The sequence below is a fragment of the Pseudophryne corroboree genome, chromosome 6 (assembly GCF_028390025.1).
Source record: "Pseudophryne corroboree isolate aPseCor3 chromosome 6, aPseCor3.hap2, whole genome shotgun sequence".
Classification (NCBI taxonomy): Eukaryota; Metazoa; Chordata; class Amphibia; order Anura; family Myobatrachidae; genus Pseudophryne; species Pseudophryne corroboree.
Window position 1 is genome coordinate 353,944,233 of NC_086449.1, and position 23,881 is coordinate 353,968,113.

Here is a 23,881-nt window from a genome sequence, read left to right on the forward strand (position 1 = left end):
CTGCACGTTATTCTGCTGCCTTATTGTGTGAACTTTTATGTTAATAAAACACCATTGCGCTGATGCGCAGAAACCCAATCCAGCCTCCTCACTTCTTCCATCCTACCTCCACTGACCCACTAGTGCCCCCTCCGGGGACACAAGCAAAACCGAACCTGACAGTCCTGAATGCTGATGGTTCATGTGAGGTTGCATACTATGGTTTAAACTCATTTTGAGTATAGTTTCTGCCGCTTTTTCAAAGGAAGGCAGACCCTCTGAGATTATCCAATAACTGTACAATAATTAAAAGAGAGGATACAATTCTGATTCTCTGATATTTCACTGACATTTATAAGGATGAATGTCTCAAGGTGAGTACAACATCCAAACTTGATTTAATACAGTTTTATTCTCATGTGGAACCAATATTTTAAGGTACACATTAAGTTATGCTTTAAGTTTTACATTATTTAATTGGTATAACAGTGCCCCACAAAGAATTTTTGTCTTCCGCGTCTATGCATTCTAGTAACCATTTGGTCCCAAACACTGGAAAACAGACAAAAATGGTCACTCAGACAAATTGGTTAAATCCGTTTGATTGTCAATACTACATTTTCTTTCCAAACAGCCAGATTGGACAGATAATCTTATAGTGTGTATCCACCTTTAGGCCCTGATTCTGAATCTCATGAAAGTTTAGTAAACTGCACATGAACCGTAGCAAATATTTGCATTCTTGCATATCTTCACAGGATACTGAATCGAATGGATCGCTACCATTTATGCGCTAAATTGGCCTTACTGGGTGGCAAGTGGGCAGCCACAGTGCGAACACATGAAAATAAAACAATTAATGGGTGTGTCATGGGAGTGTCGTGGGCAAAATTTTCACATTCCAAATCTGCTTGCATATAGAACTGCGTGTGACTCAGCATCAGGTCCCAAATGTGTGACATCCCATCATAGAAAGCAATAATGAAGGCTCTGTTTATTATTCCAATTGTTGCCTTCATTTAACAAACTATCACTCAGCTGCACTGTTAATAGTGGTCTTTGGGGGAAGCGGGTTAAAATACCGCTAGTCGGGATCCCGGAGGTCACAATGCTGACGTCGGGATCCCGACTAGGGGTGAAATGCTGCTGCCGGAATACCGGTGCCATAGCCTATTCTCCCTCTGTGGGTGTCCACGACACCCTTAGAGGGAGAACAGAACCTGTGATGAACACACACTGTGTCCACAGCGTAGCGAGCACAGCAAGCCTGCAAGGGGCTTTCTAGAGCTCGCCCTGCTGCCAGCATTACAGTGGACGGGATCCTGCTGTCAGGATCAAGACAGCCGGGATTCCTTCCTCCGGCGTTTCATACTGATCCCACCTTGGGCTTCAGTATATTACTGAATTAGGAAATGTTTTTTATGATTTTCACCTGACATTAACAGGCATTGCAGCAGTTCTTCCTAAATATTGTTTGTTATGCTAGCGCACAGGGAACCCAATACCATTGGTTGGACTCTTTACTTGTTCATAAATAGCTTCTTACGGACTAATAAAAACAAAGGGCTAAATGTAATAGGATGTAATAGGGTGCAGGTTTGGTAAATGTGTGAGTTTACGGCAAAACTCTCACATTTTTAGAACTCGGGCAATGTGATAGGGTGCAAGAACATTCAAAGCCACATGTTTCCCACAATCCTACAACTCGCAATGTACAAACTCGCACACAGCTGTTTACCTATTTTCCTGTATATGACTCGCAGAGTGTAATAGGGTGCAAGTTGTAAACTCTCACCTAAAACCTTACCAAAAAAATCACAAAAAAATAGACCTGATTTAGATAGGCAAGTTCAATGTGACACTTTGCTTAAAATATAAAAAATACTGTAATAGCCCATTTACAATAGTTAAATATAAACATATATAAATACATATCTAAGTTTAAAACCCATTTAAAATAATGTTACCAATATATAGCGTACCTACTTGTAAGTGTTAAAAACCCATTACCCAAACCCATCATCGATAATGTACCCCCTAAATAGTGCAAGTACCTATGTGTTAAAAAAAACCATTTACATTAATGTACCCCATAAATAATGTACAATACAATATGTACAATACAACAAAAATTTAAAACAATTTACACAAAGAACTTATCTTAGGGTGTGTACACACGGTGAGATCCTTGCTATGCCCGATTTTCACTTGCGATTTCCCTTGAACTCCCCGGAGCCCAGCACCACCGATTTTGACTAACTTTTCTTGAGATATGGACTGTGTGTGCTTACGATTTTGGCTTATGTGAGAGGTCATTGACATGTGAGATGAACTAGATAGTACACCGATCTAGCAAGGATTGACTTGCCTGCACAGTCTATCTTTTCTTGCGATGCCGACCTGGCGGGACCGCTCATCGGGATCGTAAGGTGACTTTCACCTTGCAATCTGCACTAACTTTTCTTGCGATTTTGACTATATAGTCAAAACCGAAAACAAAAAAATATCTCACCGTGTGTACACACCCTTACTTTAAAATTAAAGACAGATACAAATATTGTTTTAAACAGTTTACTGAACATTAAATAAAAAATAAAAAACAAACACAGAAACAACAAAATAGAACAAAATAAATTTTTACTTAAAGGCGAAACTGCCTTTGCCCCTTTCTACCACTTTAGGTGCACCTCCCCATGTGCACTGCACCCAGGGGGGTCACTGGTGACACAGTTTGGGGGTTAGTGATTTGGGATCTCACCACAGAGGCGGACAGAGCTTCTCTAACAACCCTTTGTGAGGCCAACTCCCTATGCATGCTGATAAAGGCCTATGATTGTTCACAGATGGCCTGTGTTTGCTCCAGAATAACTTGCGTCATTTCAAACATACGCAGGTTCATCTCACAGGCCATACAGGTGATGTGGTTGAGCTCCAGCAGCTAATGGGTAATGGCGCCATCTGTTGGGTTTTTCATCTTGCTGGGTTGGTGGGCTGGGAACTGGTGGTTCTATGGGAGTGATGATGATGATGTCCTCAATCTTCCTCATTGGAATACGCCACCAGCCCAACAGGTCAGGCCAGGATGACAGGTGCAGGTGATGGGGAAGGCGGTGGAAGCATCCGAACACAAGAAGGAAAATAATGGTAAATAAACATACTTGTAGTGTACAAAAAATACCGATACTAGTAATTTATGGCACCTAGCAATGCATATATTAAAGATATCCATGCTTCAGCACATGTGCATTCAGTAGGGACAAATTATTGAAAACACCACAATGTAAGCATGATTTTTAAGGTTTTTTTCTGGCTAGTTTTCATTTAAAAACTTGACATATACTTTAAGTATGACAATAAAAATAATCACTGATATGTATGTGTCAAATTATATTAGGTAATTGTGCAGGCCTGCTGACCCATGGGGATGCGTGTAATGTTCTGTTTTGTACTCACCAGCCTCCTCCTTGTCCGTTATAGTCCGACGCCTTTTAGCAGAAGTCTTAAGGGCCTTTTTCACGGCCCGATTTGGGGAGAGATGTGTGCTGAGCGTGCGGGGGGAGACGGGGGGCACTAATTTCACCCAGCGGGTGAAATGAGCGACCTGCTAGATTGAGCCTGCATGTAGGCCAATCTAGCACCGGCGATAGTGATGCACGGGGCCGCGCATCGCTATCGCTGTGAGGGGTACACACAGAGTGATCACTGCTTAAAATTTCTAGTCAAATTGCTTAGATTTTAAGCAGCAATCGCCCCGTGAGTACCCCCCTTTACTCCTTGGTGCAGCATCTGAGGAAACTAAAATGCAAACAAAAGTGGTGTTTATTGGTTTTTAATATGTACCTAATATTTACTTAAGATGTATCTTTTGGATAATAAACACCATCCTTTATGAGCTAATGGCCTTACACAACTAGAATGGTTGTTGGTTCTATGGTGCACATTTGTAAATGTCCCTTACTCTGCTAGGAATAGGATGGCTTATACTCATATGATTAAAACGATAACATTTACTGCATTATCAAACACATTTTACAAAGACAGTAGTGCCATCTAACATTGTGATGCATATTTTATATAGTACACATTGATCACAAATATTGTTTGTAAACAATATTTCTCTGATGTCCTAGTGGATGCTGGGCACTCCGTAAGGACCATGGGAATAGACGGGCTCCGCAGGAGACTGGGCACTCTTAAAGAAAGATTAGGTACTATCTGGTGTGCACTGGCTCCTCCCTCTATGCCCCTCCTCCAGACCTCAGTTAGAATCTGTGCCCGGCCAGAGCTGGGTGCTCCTAGTGGGCTCTCCTGAGCTTGCTAGAAAAGAAAGTATTTGTTAGGTTTTTTATTTTCAGTGAGATCTGCTGGCAACAGACTCACTGCTACGTGGGACTGAGGGGAGAGAAGCGAACCTACCTGCTTGCAGCTAGCTTGTGCTTCTTAGGCTACTGGACACCATTAGCTCCAGAGGGTTCGAACACAGGGCCTGACCTCGATCGTCCGTTCCCGGAGCCGCGCCGCCGTCCCCCTTGCAGAGCTAGAAGACAGAAGAGAAGCAATGAAATCGGCGGCAGAAGACTCCTGTCTTCATTAAGGTAGCGCACAGCACTGCAGCTGTGCGCCATTGCTCACACAGCACACCACACACTGCGGTCACTGTAGGGTGCAGGGCGCTGGGGGGGGGGGGCGCCCTGGGCAGCAATTATAATACCTTTTGGCATAAAATACACATAATACAGTCTGAAAACTGTATATGTGTAAAAAACCCCGCCATTAAGTACATAAAACGCGGGACAGAAGCCCGCCGCTGAGGGGGCGGGGCCTTCTTCCTCAGCACACCAGCGCCATTTTCCCTTCACAGCTCCGCTGGAAGCAGCTCCCCAGGCTCTCCCCTGCAGTATCCTGATACAAGAAGGGTAAAAAAGAGAGGGGGGGGGGCACATAAATTTAGGCGCAAATAAGATATTTAAGCAGCTATTGGGTAAATCACTTTTTATAGTGTAAATCCCTGTGTTATATAGCGCTGTGGTGTGTGCTGGCATACTCTCTCTCTGTCTCCCCAAAGGACTTTGTGGGGTCCTGTCCTCAGTCTGAACATTCCCTGTGTGTGTGCGGTGTGTCGGTACGGCTGTGTCGACATGTTTGATGAGGAGGGTTACGTGGAGGCGGAGCAGGGGCAGATAAGTGTGGTGTCGCCCCTGACGGGGCCGACACCTGATTGGATGGATATGTGGAAGGTCTTAACCGACAGTGTCAACTCCTTACATAAAAGGTTCGATGACGCAGCAGCCTTGGGACAGCCGGGGTCTCAGCCCGCGCCTGCCCAGGCGACTCAGAAGCCGTCAGGGGCTCATAAACGCCCGCTAGCTCTGATGGTAGACACAGAAGTTCACACGAAGTCTGACTCCAGTGTAGATGAGGATGAGACAAATGTACAGTCTACAAAAGACATCCGATGCATGATTACTGCAATGAAAGATGTATTGCACATTTCTGATATTAACCCGGTTACCACCAAGATTCCCCTGATAAGAAACTAGTGATTTCTAAGAGGTTACTGATGGCATACCCTTTCCCGCCAACGGATAGGTTACGTTGGGAAACATCCCCTAGGGTGGACAAGGCGCTAACACGCTTATCTAAAAGGGTGGCACTGCCGTCTCAGGATACGGCCGCCCTAAAGGATCCTGCGGATAGAAAGCAGGAAGCTATCCTGAAGTCTGTGTATACACACTCTGGTACTCTACTGAGACCTGCTATTGTTTCAGCCTGGATGTGTAGTGCTGCAGCAGCATGGACTGATACCCTGTCAGACAACATTGATTCCCTCGACAGGGATACTGTTTTGCTAACCATCGAACATATAAAAGACGTCGTCTTATATATGCGGGATGCCCAGAGGGACATTTGCCTGCTGGCATCTAGAATTAATGCAATGTCCATTTCTGCCAGGAGAGTATTATGGACTCGGCAGTGGACAGGTGATGCTGATTCTAAAAAACACATGGAGGTTTTGCCTTATAAGGGTGAGGAATTGTTTGGGGACGGTCTCTCGGACCTCGTATCCACAGCAACTGCTGGGAAGTCCACTTTTTTACCTCAGGTTCCCTCACAGCCTAAGAAAGCACCGTATTATCAAATGCAGTCCTTTCGGCCTCAGAAAGGCAAGCGGGTCAGAGGAGCATCCTTTCTGGCCAGAGGCAAGGGTAGAGGAAAGAAGCTGCACCAGGCAGCCAGTTCCCAGGAACAAAAATCCTCCCCTGCTTCCACTAAGTCCACCGCATGACGTTGGGGCTCCACAGGCGGAGCCAGGTGCGGTGGGGGCGCGTCAGCAACCAGTGGGTTCGCTCACAAGTGGATCTCTGGGCGGTACAAATTGTATCTCAGGGATACAAGCTGGAGTTCGAGGCGACTCCCCCTCGCCGTTACCTCAAATCAGCCTTGCCAGCTGCTCCCAGGGAAGGGAGGTAGTACTGGCGGCAATTCACAAGCTGTACCTCCAGCGGGTGATAATCAAGGTCCCCCTCCTTCAACAGGGCAGGGGTTACTATTCCACAATGTTTGTGGTACCGAAACCGGACGGTTCGGTGAGACCCATTCTGAATTTAAAATCCTTGAACACTTATATAAAGAAGTTCAAGTTCAAAATGGAATCGCTCAGGGCGGTTATTGCAAGCCTGGAAGAGGGGGATTTTATGGTGTCGCTGGACATCAAGGATGCTTACTTGCATGTCCCCATTTACCCACCTCACCAGGAATACCTCAGGTTTGTGGTACAGGACTGTCATTGCCAATTACAGACGTTGCCGTCTGGTCTCTCCACGGCACCGAGAATATTTACCAAGGTAATGGCCGAAATGATGATACTCCTTCGGAAGAAGGGAGTTATAATTATCCCGTACTTGGACGATCTCCTCATAAAGACGAGGTCCAGAGAGCAGTTGTTGGTCAGCGTAGCACTCTCTCAGGAAGTGTTGCAACAGCACGGCTGGATTCTGAATATCCCAAAGTCGCAGCTGATTCCTGCGACGCGTCTGCTTTTCCTGGGCATGATTCTGGACACAGAACAGAAGAAGGTGTTTCTCCCGGTGGAGAAGGCCCAGGAATTGTCATCTCTGGTCAGGGACCTCCTGAAACCAAAACAGGTGTCGGTGCATCACTGCACGCGAGTCCTGGGAAAGATGGTGGCTTCTTACGAAGCAATTCCCTTCGGCAGGTTCCATGCAAGGATCTTTCAGTGGGATCTGTTGGAAAAATGGTCCGGATCGCATCTTCAGATGCATCAGTTGATCACCCTGTCCCCAAGGGCCAGGGTGTCTCTGCTGTGGTGGCTGCAGAGTGCTCATCTTCTCGAGGGCCGCAGGTTCGGCATACAGGACTGGGTCCTGGTGACCACGGATGCAAGCCTCCGAGGAATGGGGGGCAGTCACTCAGGGAAGAAACTTCCAAGGACAGTGGTCTAGTCTGGAGACTTCACTACACATAAATATACTGGAACTAAGGGCCATTTACAACGCCCTGAGTCAAGCAGAGCCTCTGCTTCAAAACCACCCAGTACTGATTCAATCAGACAACATCACGGCGGTCGCCCATGTAAACCGACAGGGCGGTACGAGAAGCAGGATGGCAATGGCAGAAGCCACAAGGATTCTTCGATGGGCGGAGAATCACGTGCTAGCACTGTCAGCAGTGTTCATTCCGGGAGTGGACAACTGGGAAGCAGACTTCCTCAGCAGGCACGACCTCCACCCGGGAGAGTGGGGACTTCATCAAGAAGTCTTCACACAGGTTACAAATCGATGGGAACTGCCACAGGTGGACATGATGGCGTCCCGCCTCAACAAAAAGCTAAAAAGATATTGCGCCAGGTCAAGGGACCCTCAGGCGATAGCTGTGGACGCACTAGTGACACCCTGGGTGTTCCAGTCGGTATATGTGTTCCCTCCTCTTCCTCTCATACCCAAGGTACTGAGAATAATAAGAAAAAGAAGAGTGAGAACAATACTCATCGTTCCTGATTGGCCAAGAAGGACTTGGTACCCAGAACTACAAGAGATGATCACAGAGGACCCATGGCCTCTGCCTCTCAGACAGGACCTGTTACAGCAGGGGCCCTGTCTGTTCCAAGACTTACCGCGGCTGCGTTTGACGGCATGGCGGTTGAACGCCGGATCCTAACGGAAAAGGGCATTCCAGATGAAGTGATTCCTACGCTGATAAAAGCTAGGAAGGACGTGACAGCAAAGCATTATCACCGCATATGGCGGAAATATGTCGCTTGGTGTGAGGCCGGGAAGGCCCCAACAGAGGAATTCCAGCTGGGTCGATTTCTGCACTTCCTACAGTCAGGGGTGACTATGGGCCTAAAATTGGGGTCCATAAAGGTCCAGATTTCGGCCCTATCTATTTTCTTTCAAAAAGAACTGGCTTCACTGTCTGAAGTTCAGACGTTTGTTAAGGGAGTGCTGCATAATCAACCCCCTTTTGTGCCTCCAGTGGCACCTTGGGATCTTAACGTTGTGGTAGATTTCCTGAAATCACACTGGTTTGAGCCACTTAGGACCGTGGAGCTAAAGTATCTCACGTGGAAGGTGGTCTTAGCTTCAGCTAGGCGTGTGTCAGAATTGGCGGCTTTGTCATGTAAAAGCCTGTATCTGATCTTCCATATGGACAGGGCAGAATTGAGGACTCGTCCCCAATTTCTCCCAAAGGTGGTATCAGCGTTTCATTTGAACCAACCTATTGTGGTGCCTGCGGCTACTCGGGACTTGGAGGATTCCAAGTTGCTGGACGTAGTCCGGGCTTTGAAAATTTATGTTTCCAGGACGGCTGGAGTCAGGAAAACTGACTCGCTATTTATCCTGCATGCACCCAACAAGCTGGGTGCTCCTGCTTCAAAGCAAACTATTGCTCGCTGGATCTGTAACACGATTCAGCAGGCTCATTCTGCGGCTGGATTGCCGCATCCAAAATCAGTAAAAGCCCATTCCACAAGGAAGGTGGGCTCTTCTTGGGTGGCTGCCCGAGGGGTCTCGGCATTGCAGCTTTGCCGAGCTGCTACTTGGTCGGGTTCAAACACATTTGCAAAATTCTACAAGTTTGATACCCTGGCTGAGGAGGACCTTGAGTTTGCTCATTCGGTGCTGCAGAGTCATCCGCACTCTCCCGCCCGTTTGGGAGCTTTGGTATAATCCCCATGGTTCTTACGGAGTTCCCAGCATCCACTATTTCTCGTAGTCCGTAGTGGATGCTGGGCGCCCGTCCCAAGTGCGGACTCTCTGCAATACATGTATATAGTTATTGCTTCACTAAAGGGTTATTGTTATGAGCCATCCGTACAAGGAGGCTCTGTTGTTGTTCATACTGTTAACTGGGTATGGTTATCACAAGATGTACAGTGTGATTGGTGTGGCTGGTATGAGTCTTACCCTGGATTCCAAATCCTTTCCTTGTTGTGTCAGCTCTTCCGGGCACAGTTTCCCTAACTGAGGTCTGGAGGAGGGGCATAGAGGGAGGAGCCAGTGCACACCAGATAGTACCTAATCTTTCTTTTAGAGTGCCCAGTCTCCTGCGGAGCCCGTCTATTCCCATGGTCCTTACGGAGTGCCCAGCATCAACTACGGACTACGAGAAATAGAATTACCGGTGAGTAAATTCTTATTTTTCAGTTTTTCCTTAAGGGATTAACAAAAAAAAGATGCTTGGGGCTACTAACTCGTGAGCAAGCCACATAAAACTGGCCATGGGAAAAGTCTTGAGTTCAAAGCCTGCAGCCCTGAGCGTTTGCTTCTGTAACTTGTTGATCGTGATAGTGAAGCAGATGCATACAGGAAACTGCAGGTGCTTGAATTGAAAGAAAAATTGTTGGGGGTCAGGGGTATGCGTGGTATAAACACCGGCGCCACATCCCGCCGTCTTTGTGACCCACGGCAACAAAAAGTCTTCAGATGTTATATTCCTGTAAATGCAACTATGGAGTTACTGGTGTACACATTAGTTTTGTTAAGCATCAGTGGAGCACACAGGGGGGGGGTTTCCGAGCACCCAGAAACCCCCCTCCACCCAAAAAAAAAATATATTTCTCTAACGTCCTAAGTGGATGCTGGGGACTCCGTAAGGACCATGGGGAATAGCGGCTCCGCAGGAGACTGGACACAAAAGTAAAGCTTTAGAACTACCTGGTGTGCACTGGCTCCTCCCCCTATGACCCTCCTCCAAGCCTCAGTTAGATTTTTGTGCCCGAACGAGAAGGGTGCACACTAGGTGGCTCTCCTGAGCTGCTTAGTGAAAAGTTTAGTTTTAGGTTTTTTATTTTCAGTGAGACCTGCTGGCAACAGGCTCACTGCATCGAGGGACTAAGGGGAGAAGAAGCGAACTCACCTGCGTGCAGAGTGGATTGGGCTTCTTAGGCTACTGGACATTAGCTCCAGAGGGACGATCACAGGCCCAGCCATGGATGGGTCCCAGAGCCGCGCCGCCGGCCCCCTTACAGAGCCAGAAGACAGAAGAGGTCCGGAAAATCGGCGGCAGAAGACGTCCTGTCTTCAACAAGGTAGCGCACAGCACTGCAGCTGTGCGCCATTGCTCTCAGCACACTTCACACTCCGGTCACTGAGGGTGCAGGGCGCTGGGGGGGGGGCGCCCTGAGACGCAATAAAACACCTTGGATGGCAAAAAATGCATCACATATAGCTCCTGGGCTATATGGATGAATTTAACCCCTGCCAGAATACATAGAAAAACGGGAGATAAGGCCGCCGATAAGGGGGCGGAGCCTATCTCCTCAGCACACTGGCGCCATTTTCCCTCACAGCTCCGTTGGAGGGAAGCTCCCTGGCTCTCCCCTGCAGTCACTACACTACAGAAAGGGTTAAAAAAGAGAGGGGGGGCACTAATTACGCGCAGTATTAAAGATACAGCAGCTATAAGGGGAAAAACACTTATATAAGGTTATCCCTGTATATATATAGCGCTCTGGTGTGTGCTGGCAACCTCTCCCTCTGTCTCCCCAAAGGGCTAGTGGGGTCCTGTCCTCTATCAGAGCATTCCCTGTGTGTGTGCTGTATGTCGGTACGTTTGTGTCGACATGTATGAGGAGAAAAATGATGTGGAGACGGAGCAGATTGCCTGTAATAGTGATGTCACCCCCTAGGGGGTCGACACCTGAGTGGATGAACTGTTGGAAGGAATTACGTAACAGTGTCAGCTCTGTATAAAAGACAGTGGTTGACATGAGACAGCCGGCTACTCAGCTTGTGCCTGTCCAGACGTCTCATAGGCCGTCAGGGGCTCTAAAGCGCCCGTTACCTCAGATGGCAGATATAGACGCCGACACGGATACTGACTCCAGTGTCGACGGTGAAGAGACAAATGTGACTTCCAGTAGGGCCACACGTTACATGATTGAGGCAATGAAAAATGTTTTACACATTTCTGATAATACGAGTACCACCAAAAAGGGGTATTATGTTCGGTGAGGAAAAACTACCTGTAGTTTTCCTGAATCTGAGAAATTAAATGAGGTGTGTGATGATGCGTGGTTTTCCCCCGATAACAACTGATAATTTCTAAAATGTTATTGGCATTATATCCTTTCCCGCCAGAGGTTAGGGTGCGTTGGGAAACACCCCCTAGGGTGGATAAAGCGCTCACACGCTTGTAAGAACAAGGGCTCTACCCTCTCCTGAGATGGCCGCCCTTAAGGATCCTGCTGATAGAAAGCAGGAGGGCATCCTAAAAGGTATTTACACACATACTGGTGTTATACTGTGACCAGCAATCGCCTCAGCCTGGATGTGCAGTGCTGGGTTGGCGTGGTCGGATTCCCTGACTGAAAATATTGATACCCTAGATAGGGACAGTATATTATTGCCTATAGAGCATTTAAAAGAAGCATTTCTATATATGCGTGATGCACAGCGGAATATTTGCCGACTGGCATCAAGTCTAAGTGCGTTGTCCATTTCTACCAGTAGAGGGTTATGGACACGACAGTGGTCAGGTGATGCGGATTCCAAACGGCATTTGGAAGTATTGCCTTATTAAGGGGAGGAGTTATTTGGGGTCGGTCTTTCAGACCTGGTGGCCACGGCAACAGCTGGGAAATCCACGTTTGTACCCCAGGTCGCCTCTCAACATGAGAAGACGCCGTATTATCAGGCGCAGTCTTTTCGTGGGCAAGCGGGCAAAAGGTTCCTCATTTCTGCCCCGTGACAGAGGGGGAGAGGAAAAAAAGGCTGCAGAAATCAGCCAGTTCCCAGGAACAGAAACCCTCTCCTGCCTCTGCCAAGCCCTCAGTATGACGCTGGGGCTTTACAAGCAGAATCAGGCACGGTGGGGGCCCGTCTCAATGAATTTCAGCGCGCAGTGGGCTCACTCGCAAGTAGACCCCTGGATCCTTCAGGTGATATCTCAGGGGTACAAATTGGAATTCGAGACGTCTCCCCCTCGCCGTTTCCTAAAGTCGGCTTTACCGATGTCTCCTTCTGACAGGGAGACAGTTTTGGAAGCCATTCACAAGCTGTATTCCCAGCAGGTGATAATCAAGGTACCCCTCCTGCAACAGGGAACGGGGTATTATTCCACACTGTTGTGGTACCGAAGCCGGACGGCTCGGTGAGACCGATTCTAAATCTAAAATCTTTGAACACTTACATACAGAGGTTCAAATTCAAGATTGAGTCACTCAGAGCAGTGATTGCGAACCTGGAAGAAGAGGACTACATGATGTCTCGGGACATCAAGGATGCTTACCTTCATGTCCAAATTTACCCTTCTCACCAAGGGTACCTCAGGTTTATGGTACAGAACTGTCACTATCAGTTTCAGACGCTGCCGTATGGATGGTCCACGGCACCCCGGGTCTTTACCAAGGTAATGGCCGAAATGATGATACTCCTTCGAAGGAAGGGAATTTTAGTTATCCCTTACTTGGACGATTCCCTGATAAGGGTAAGATCCAGGGAACAGTTGGAGGTCGGTGTAGCACTATCTCAGGTAGTGTTGCGGCAGCACGATTGGATTCTCAATATTCCAAAATCGCAGCTGATTCCGACGACTCGTCTTCTGTTCTTAGGGATGATCCTGGACACAGTTCAGAAAAAGGTGTTTCTCCCGGAGGAGAAAGTCAGGGAGTTATCCTAGCTAGTCGGGAACCTCCTATAACCGAGCCAAGTCTCAGTACATCAATGAGATGGTTCTGGGAAAAATGGTGGCTTCCTATGAAGCAATCCCATGCGTCAGATTCCACGCAAGAACTTTCCAGTGGGGCCTGCTGGACAAATGGTCTGGGTCGCATCTTCAGATGCATCAGCGGATTACCCTGTCACCAAGCACAAGGGTGTCTCTCCTGTGGTGGTTGCAGAGTGCTCATCTTCTAGAGGGCTGCACATTCAGGACTGGGTCCTGGTGACCACGGATGCCAGCCTGCGAGGCTGGGGAGCAGTCACACAGGGAAGGAATTTCCAGAGCTTATGGTCAAGCCTGGAGACATCACTTCACATAAATATCCTGAAGCTAAGGGCCATTTACAATGCTCTAAGCTCAGCAAGACCTCTGCTTCAAGGTCACCCGGAGTTGATCCATTCGGACAACATCACGGCAGTCACCCACGTAAACAGACAGGGTGACACAAGAAGCAGAAGGGCAATGGCAGAAGCTGCAAGGATTCTTCACTGGGCGGAAAATCATGTGATAGCACTGTCAGCAGTATTCATTCCGGGAGAGGAGAACTGGGAAGCAGACTTCCTCAGCAGACACGACCTCCACCCGGGAGAGTGGGGACTTCACCCAGAAGTCTTCCACATGTTTATAAAACTCGACAAGTATTGCGCCAGGTCAAGGGGCCCTCAGGCAATAGCTGTAGACGCTCTGGTAACACAGTGGGTGTACCAGTCAGTGTATGTGTTCCCTCCTCTGCCTCTCATAACCAAGGTACTGAGAATTATAAGATGGAGAGGAGTAAGCACTATATTCGTGGCTCCGGATTGGCCAAGAAGGACTTGGTAACCGGAACTTCAAGAGATGCTCACGGAGGATCCGTGGCCTCTACCTCTAAGAAGGGACCTGCTCCAGCAAGGACCCTGTCTGTTCCAAGACTTACCGCGGCTGCGTTTGACGGCATGGCGGTTGAACGCCGGATCCTGAAGGAGAAACGCATTCCGAATGAAGTCATCCCTATCCTGATCAAAGCCAGGAAAGATATAACCGCAAAACATTATCACCGCATTTGGCGAAAATATGTTGCGTGGTGCGAGGCCAGTAAGGCCCGACGGAGGAATTTTCAACTAGGTCGATTCCTACATTTCCTGCAAACAGGAGTGTCTATGGGCCTGAAATGGGGGTCCATTAAGGTTCAAATTTCGGCCCTGTCAATTTTCTTCCAAAAAGAACTAGCTTCAGTCCCTGAAGTTCAGACGTTTGTGAAAGGGGTACTGTATATACAGCCTCCTTTTGTGCCTCCAGTGGCACCTTGGGATCTAAATGTAGTTTTTGGGTTCCAAAAGTCACATTGGTTTGAACCACTTAAATATGTGGAGTTAAAATATCGCACATGGAAAGTGGTCATGCTGTTGGCCCTGGCCTGGGCCAGGTGCGTGTCAGAATTGGCGGCTTTATCCTGTAAAAGCCCTCATCTGATTTTCCATTCGGACAGGGCGGAATTGAGGACTTGTCCTCAGTTTCTCCCTAAGGTGGTTTTCAGCGTTTCACCTGAATCAACCTATTGTGGTGCCTGCGGCTACTAGGGACTTGGAGGACTCCAAGTTGCTAGACGTTGTCAGAGCCCTGGAAATATAGGTTTCCAGGACGGCTGGAGTCAGAAAATCTGACTCGTTGTTTATCCTGTATGCACCCAACAAGCTGGGTGCTCCTGCTTCTAAGCAGTCTATTGCTCGCTGGATTTGTAGTACAATTCAGCTTGCACATTCTGTGGCAGGCATACCACAGCCAAAATCTGTAAATGCCCATTCCACAAGGAAGGTATGCTCATCTTGGGCGGCTGCCCGAGGGGTCTCGGCTTTACAACTTTGCCGAGCAGCTACTTGGTCAGGAGCAAATACGTTTGTAAAATTCTACAAATTTGATACCCTGGCTGAGGAGGACCTGGAGTTCTCTCATTTGGTGCTGCAGAGTCATCCGCACTCTCCCGCCCGTTTGGGAGCTTTGGTATAATCCCCATGGTCCTTACGGAGTCCCCAGCATCCACTTAGGACGTTAGAGAAAATAAGAATTTACTTACCGATAATTCTATTTCTCGTAGTCCGTAGTGGATGCTGGGCGCCCATCCCAAGTGCGGATTGTCTGCAATACTGGTACATAGTTATTGTTACCAAAAAATCGGGTTATTGCTGTAGTGAGCCATCTTTTCTAGAGGCTCCTCTGTTATCATGCTGTTAACTGGGTTTAGATCACAAGTTATATGGTGTGATTGGTGTGGCTGGTATGAGTCTTACCCGGTATTCAAAATCCTTCCTTATTGTGTACGCTCGTCCGGGCACAGTATCCTAACTGAGGCTTGGAGGAGGGTCATAGGGGGAGGAGCCAGTGCACACCAGGTAGTTCTAAAGCTTTACTTTTGTGCCCAGTCTCCTGCGGAGCCGCTATTCCCCATGGTCCTTACGGAGTCCCCAGCATCCACTACGGACTACGAGAAATAGAATTATCGGTAAGTAAATTCTTATTTTTGTTGTTGTTGTTGCTGCATGAGTATTATTAATGGCTTTCTAGCGTCCTCTGCAGCCTGCTTTCTTCCTGGTGGCACTTGTAAGTGCTTAATAAAAGTTTACTTTATTTTAATTATAGTACTACATATATATCCATGTGCAATTTGTGCATACATATATACACATGTATATACATACATACATATAAACACACACACATATGATATAAATACATGCGTATATATATGTGTACTGTATGTGTCTATATATATTTATATATATATATATATATATATGCATGTTTAATATGCTATGTGTATATATATATATATATATATATATATATACATAGGTGTATATACGGAGTATATATATATGTGTAGATATGTGTATATATATATATATATATATATATACAGCATATACTGGGTCACCTCAGTCCCCACCCCCGTGCTTGGCTCCACCCAGTTCTGGAAACCCCCCCATGCAAATCCTGCGTTTGCCACTGAGCATACTTTATAAAGGACTTAGGTGTGACTCCTGGTAAGCTTGCTGTCAGTTTAGATATATTTTTGTATATGCTTTTATCATGTAGACTTACAGTAGACAACTATATGTCCCAGAGTGAGTACTGTTATCATACAGCGTAGAGATCTCCAGTATCAGTGAAGCCTTGACAATGGCCTGGAGGCTTACTATATTTTTGCAAATATATGTAACTAAGATCTCTGAATTATCTACCACCATATAGTTTTTCAAATCTTATTGCTAATGCCCCTTGGTGTGCTGGAGAAAAACTGTTTGTGTATCTTCTAGTTTAGAACAACCCCTAACTTTCAACACCTGAGAGGTAATACTAATTTGATTGAGCAGCTTCCATTTTAACTATACTTTATAATCACTCATGTGACCATCAGGAGATGCTGGGCTGCCCCCGGAGACAGTCTACCTGAGCTGTCAGCACCCGACTCCTGTCACTGCAGAGGAGCCGTCATTTTGGTCCGAAGGTGACACCTAGGTACGGCCTGCAGCCCCCGCACCCCCCTTGTAATTACACTGCATCTGCATTTAGTATACAAAGTGCTATAAAAATTAGGAAACCTAAGTAAAATTAAACTAATTCAAAATTGTATCAGCTGATGTGGAATGACCGACAAGTATTCATAATAATTATTGTTTTGGTAAAAGGTAAATACTTGGATCCCACCTGAGAAAATCCAATGTTATCCCCTCAAGGTGTTATGGAAGTAGAAATAATTTGAAAACATGTTTTAGTATAGATTTTTTAATTTCAACAATATATGTGTGTTACCCTTTATCCTTTGTACATTTGTGTAGATTATTTAGGAAAAACGTAGTTTTGATACAGTGGGTCTCATTCTGAGTCAGATGGATCTGCATCAAACTTGCCAACTTAATGGTTGATCCCTCCAAGGTTGGCTCACCAGGGGGCACGGCTCCAGAAAAGGGGGCCGTCTGGGGGTGTGGAGTCGCGATCGTGTCATCACAGCTACACCCCCTGCTTTAGAATGCCCACATTACTGGCATTGTAAATTGGGTTACTTTCTTAAAAACTGTGCAACTCACATTATTAAACTCGCATTCCGGTTGGTCAGAAACTCGCATGCATTCTCGCGTGAAGTCACATGCAAGTTATGTTGGACCCTGAAAACTTACACCCTATTACATTTGGTGAGTTATGGGACAAGTTTGCACCCTCAAATGTGCGAGAAGGTGCGAGTACAATTTGCATAAAAAAATTTGCACTCTGGCCTCTTCAGACACAGATGCGTGAAATTTACTTTTGAGCGATTTTCAGCCATTTGCACATGTGCTGTGGCAGCACAGCGCTGACTTTCAGATTCCGATCACACCCTGGAAGGATGCAATCGCAACTTGTTAGACAGCGGCAGACAACAGGGGGGTGTCCGGACATTATAGGCATGTCTCTCCTACATTATATCTGTGCTATGGTGGGAATTCAATTAGGTATGATATTTAAATTTTTTACATTTTTTTTCAAAAATGCTTCCCATTTTTCACCAAAAAAATTTCCGTGGGGGTGGGCTGTCTTATTAGCCCCCTTTTTTTCTCCCCGCCTACCAAAAAACTATTTTCATGTGAAAACAGAATTTAGTGATAATTTCACCGACCTATGTGTTTTTGCTGCCGGATTCACAAAAAAAGCCTAATTATCAAGCATTTTTTCGGAGCCTTCCAAGGCTCAAAAAAAAAATCCCAGACAATAGCTGCTGAGGCTGCTGCTGAGGGTCTAGTTGTATAGCCCCAGGAGAGCAATTTGCCCGCAGATATTTAATTGAATTGCTCCCATATCTATAATGTTAATTATAATTACTGTATAACATGCACTATCCATGTATAAGGACACTACTATGTATACATAACTGTCCAGGGCTGGTGTGAGGGGCTTGGATTTTGGAACGGTGCCCACATCCAGGAAAAAGAAAGCATTCAGCTCAGGTGGACTTTCCCTAATGCCACATATAACGGCTTACTGTGATTGCTGGCCCTGCATGCGCTGTATGAAACCGTGCATGAAGATCATACTTGCCTAGTCTCCCGGAATGGCCGGGAGGCTCCCAAACATCAGGTGGCACTCTCAGCCACCAAGAAAAGTGGGCAAGTCTCCCATGGCCCCCTCTCAGCGCTGCATCCTCCGTTAACCCACGCTTTCAAAGGAAAAATGGGTGGGGTGATGACGCTCCGAATTGCATCATCGCAGCCCCAATCTACAATGCCAGTAATGTGGGCATTCTAAAGCAGGGGGTGTAGCTGTGATGACACGATCGCAACTCCACACCCCCAGATGGCCCCCTTTTCTGGAGCCATGCCCCCTGGTGAGCCAACCTGGGAGGGATCAGCCATTAAGTTGGCAAGTTTGATGCAGATCCATCTGACTCAGAATGAGACCCACTGTATCAAAACTACTTTTTTCCTAAATAATCTACAAAAATGTACAAAGGATAAAGGGTAACACACATATATTGTTGAAATTAAAAATCTATACTAAAACATGTTTTCAAATTATTTCTACTTCCATAACACCTTGAGGGCATAAGATTGGATTTTCTCAGGTGGGATACAAGTATTTATCTTTTACCAAAACAATAATTATTATGAATACTTGTGGGTCATTCCACATCAGCTGATACAATTTTGAATTAGTTTCATTTTACTTAGGTTTCCCAATTTTTATAGCACTTTGTATACTAAATGCAGTGTAATGACAAAGGGGGTGCGGGGGCTGCAGGCCGTACCTAGGTGTCACCTTGGAGGGGGTGACACCAAAATGACGGCTCCTCTGCAGTGACAGGAGTCGGGTGCTGACAGCTCAGGTAGACTGTCTCCGGGGGCAGCCCAGCATCTCCTGATGGTCACATGAGTGATTATAAAGTATAGTTAAAATGGAAGCTGCTCAATCAAATTAGTATTACCTCTCAGGTGTTGAAAGTTAGGGGTTGTTCTAAACTAGAAGATACACAGTTTTTCTCCAGCACACCAAGGGGCATTAGCAATAAGATTTGAAAAACTACATGGTGGTAGATAATTCAGAGATCTTAGTTACATATATTTGCAAAAATATAGTAAGCCTCCAGGCCATTGTCAAGGCTTCACTGATACTGGAGGTCTCTACGCTGTATGATAACAGTACTCACTCTGGGACATATAGTTGTCTACTGTAAGTGTACATGATAAAAGCATATACAAAAATATATCTAAACTGACAGCAAGCTTACCAGGAGTCACACCTAAGTCCTTTATAAAATATGCTTAACAAAACTAATGTGTACACCAGCAACTCCATAGTTACATTTACAGGAATATAACAGCTGAAGACTTTTTGTTGCCGTGGGTCACAAAGAACATTGGTGCACCTGTCCCCACCCCCCATAAGGCGCGCACTCTCGTAGATAAGGGGCATGACCAAACCAATCCTCTTTATACCACATTCATACACTTAATTTGTACTGGAGCCCATTTACATTGGTACATTATCTTTTATTTTAAATCACACATTTCTTAGTGGTCATAACCTTCAAAATTCTATCACACCTAGGATTCAAACCCATCACCTGTTAGGCAGACGTTTGAGCCTGCAAATTCTTCATATGCTACTTGTAATTATCAGTTCAAAACCATTGCAACTAGGCAGATCTATGTAGTTCAGCTACACATCCAATTTCCTGCTGCCACACACTACATAGATCTGCTCAGCCGCAATGCTAAACCAAAAAAATGCACATCTACGATCCATTACACTGACATGCTGGGGGACGCCCAGCACAGGGCAGGTCCACCCCGTATGCTAGGGTCCAGCCCCCTTGCACACATGCGAAAGCATCGCATGGTTGCAATGCTCTTGCATGTTTAGGGTATCCCTCTGCCTACGCAGCCTAGCTGTGAAGGCACGTGGCACCCGCCATGTTTTGAGTCACAGTGGCTGGGTATGACGTCACGCAGCTGCCGCAGCCCACCACGCAAATGGTCCAGACATGCCTCCCCAATGCCACGATGTCCCTTCAATGCAGCGTCACATCTGACAGTGTGCGAACGCGCATTGCGGCTTCTGCACATGCGCACGCTGCACAGGGCATCAGCATGCAAACACTGGCGCAGCAACATTCCATGCTGAATTAGGACCATTGTACACACTTAATTCAAACAACCACTATCATTGATCACACACTCTTTTATACAGCAGTTCACCAGCAATCCACATGCTACAAATATGTTAGAGAAAATATTAAAGAATGATGCTGTCATCAGTTTAGACTTCTCAGAAAACTGTGGTGCAGGATGAAACTCGAGAAGATGTACGAAGGCTGGTGTTTCTCCCGTTAATTGACTGGCCCTGCTTCGCCTATTTAGCACGGCGAAGCAAGTCCAGATTCCGGTGGCATTTATTAACAGTAGTTTGGCCAAAGAGGGAGAATGATAACTCATCTCTTTGTCGGCTGTAGCTGCTGTCCTGGACCGACTTTGCATTATTGATTATGTTAAGAACAATCTCTGGCAATCGGAGCCAACAGCAGGAACAATGCTGGGCGCCAGGCAACGACAGCTGCAGCTGTCAAAATCGATAGCTGCAGCTGTCGGAATGGTCAGTACTACTGACTGTTCATACATGGGTGGCACATCAGTGCACTATCTTAAAGACAGCAACGCTGATAATGACCAACCATGTTATTTGCTACACATCTCATTCTACATGGGGGAGAAGCGGTAGCAGTAGCATATAACGTGCGCTAATACCACTAATCCCCTTAATGCCCTTTCATACATCTGCCTCTCAGTCATTTAATTAAAACAACAATCAAGCGATGGTACTTCCTATTGTAGTCTATTACAGCTAATACAAAATACACAACTTTTGTATTTGTATTCATTTTGTATTAAAAGTGAATGATAATGTGGCTGTACACTGGTTTCAAAAAGGGCCCTACACATTGGCCGATCCGCCGCCGAGCTGCCCGACGGCGGATACGGCCGACGGGCGACCCGGCGGCGGGGGGGGCAGTGACGGGGTGAGTGAAGTTTCTTCACTCCCCCCCGTCACGCGGCTCCATTGAAGTGCAGGCAAATATGGACGAGATCGTCCATATTGGCCTGCATGTACAGCCGACGGGGGACCAGCGATGAACGAGTGCGGGGCCGCGCATCGTTCATCGCTGGAGCCTCCACACTGAAAGATATGAACGAGTTCTCGTTCATTTATGAACGAGATCGTTCATATCTTTGGCTGATGTCGGCTAGTGTGTAGGGCCTAAAAGACAACCGATTTCACTCCTCAAGTGCATTTTTTTCTACTATTCTAATGGGTCAGTTGCACAGTACAAGAAAAACCCATAATAACCAATCAGATAATTTGTTTTAATTTTCTAGACTATACTAGATAAATAATAGTTAGAACCTGAATGTAATTTGCCATATTACCGGATTGTCAAGGCATGCAATGCCAAGTCCCTACCCACATCAGAGTCCTGGATCTTCCTGCGCTGATATGCTAGTATTGTTAGAAGGCAGAAGACAGAGACATCCATTTGTACAGGGATTTTCTCTGTCTTTTTCATCTGGACCTCTTTTTAGGGGGAGATGTATCAAGCCTTGGAGGCATATTCAATTAGTCACAGAGCTTACCACGTGCTGGTTACAGGGGTTTTGGTCAAGATCCCAACAGTCGTGATCCCGGCAGTTTAAATACTGACGCCAGAATCTCGCCACTGCTCGGAATGCCGGTGCCAGCATCTTGAATGAGATCACTATCCCGGTGCCGCCATCCTGACAGCCTGGATCCCAAACGACTGACTACCTGTCTACCAAAGAGGTAAGCCGCAGCGGGTGGGACGGGGTGCTAGGTTAAGGCTGCGGGGGGATGGTTTGGGTTAGGATGCAGAGGGGGGAGGGTTAGGTTTAGCCTGCAGGAAGGGGGGGGTTAGGTTTATGCACCACCGGGGAGGGTTAGGGTTAGGTTAAAATTGAATAACTCTGAACATTAAAGCTCAAGGCTATCCTCCAGCTGTAAAGCTGGGTACACACTACGGGTAGAGTTCATGTGACCGGCGGTCAGCAGACCGACGGTCACATGACCTCCCCCAAAATCCCGCCCCCTCACTATCCTGACGGTCTGCATGCCGACCAACGGGGACTATTTCCACTCATGAGTGTCCACGACACCCATAGAGTAGGAATAGAACCCGTGGCAACCGCAGGTCGCCACCGAGCTCGCAAATGGCTTGCTGCACTCGCCCCTCCCAGCCGGGATCCCGGCGTAGGTATGCTGACCCTCGGTCAGCCATACCACACCCCACACTACGCGATGTGTGTACCCAGCCGATATGACATGGGAGCTGACATCGGAAAGTGCATACACACTTGCCAAAGCCAGGAGCACCGGCAGAGTCTTGTTAGCAATGTCTTCTGTCGACCCTGCAGCAGGGCCTACCAGATGTCATAACTGACAACCACGGGAGTGCAAAAAGAGAGAGTACACACTTACCAATTGGCCTATATATCATTCCAATCTGCGGCGGAATTAGATATTGGCCAATATATCGCTAAGTGTATACTCAGTTTAAGCCCTGTGGTTAACTGAATATGCCGCTGAGGAGAGAGATAAAGTGGTGCGAGATAAAGTACCAAGCAGTCCACTTCTAAATGTAATTTTTCTAGCACGGCCTATAACAGTGATGGCTAACCTTGACACTCCAGCTGTTGTTGAACTACACATCCCAGCATGCCCTGCTACAGTTTTGCTATTTGGCCATGCTAAAACTGATGCAGGGCATGCTGGGATGTGTACTTCAACAACAGCTGTAGTGTCAATGTTAGCCATCACTGGCCTATAACATTAGGAGAGATTAGGAGCTGTTAGGAGTTAATTGTCTGGTACTTTATCTCTCTCTACTTTATCAGTCTCCAAAGCTTGATACATCTTCCCCTTGGTAGCATACATCAGTGTGAACAAAACGAGAACTAATGAGAAAGCCTGCTGCAAGGTGTATAACTCATACTGTGTCAGGGAAGACAGCAATAGTGGTAAGTGTTTTCAGGTGGAAGGAAGACAATCCAATAGCACACATGTTCTCAAACTCAGTCCTCAGGACCCCACACAGTGCATGTTTTGCAGGTCTCCTCACAGAATCACTAGTGAAATAATTAGCTCCACCTGTAGACCTTTTAAAATGTGTCAGTGAGTAATTAATACACCTGTGCACCTGCTGGGTTACCTGCAAAACATGCACTGTGTGGGCTCCTGAGGACCGAGTTTGAGAACCTATGCAATAGCATACCTCCCAACATGACCCATTCCAGGAGTGACAAATTGCTCTGTTCCTGGACTTCCCTCATAATTTAGAATTGCCGGCACATGTTTTGAACAGCTTAATTAATATTAAAGGTGTTTCTTTCAACACAGGTGAGGGCAACCTTAAATTATGAGGGAAGTCCAGGAACAGAGCAGTTTGTCCCTCCTGGAAAGGGTCATGTGTGGAGGTATGCAATATTTTAGGTATACACAAAAATCATTATTAGTGAATGCATTTAAAATACAGACATTGTAACCTGGTATAGCCGTAATATGTTGGCGTGTTGAGTCCCTAGGCCAGGCTGCAGTACATCACATCTATTGCTCTTATGCACATGTATGAGTAAAGTGATAAAAAAGGATTAGCCAGGACTTAGCAGACATTTCTAAGAGACGCAAAATAAACAATGTAGGA

The 23,881-nt window shown here is 46.5% G+C and overlaps 1 long non-coding RNA gene across 1 annotated transcript in view; it reads right to left on the reverse strand.

Moving 5' to 3' along the window:
- Positions 1 to 2,645: 2,645 nt before the first annotated feature.
- LOC134932291 (uncharacterized) overlaps positions 2,646 to 23,881 on the reverse strand; it is a 73,157-nt gene continuing 51,921 nt past the window's right edge. Inside the window, exon 4 of the long non-coding RNA XR_010179297.1 lies at positions 2,646 to 3,017. This is a non-coding gene — a long non-coding RNA (uncharacterized LOC134932291). The remainder of the gene's footprint in view (positions 3,018 to 23,881) is intronic.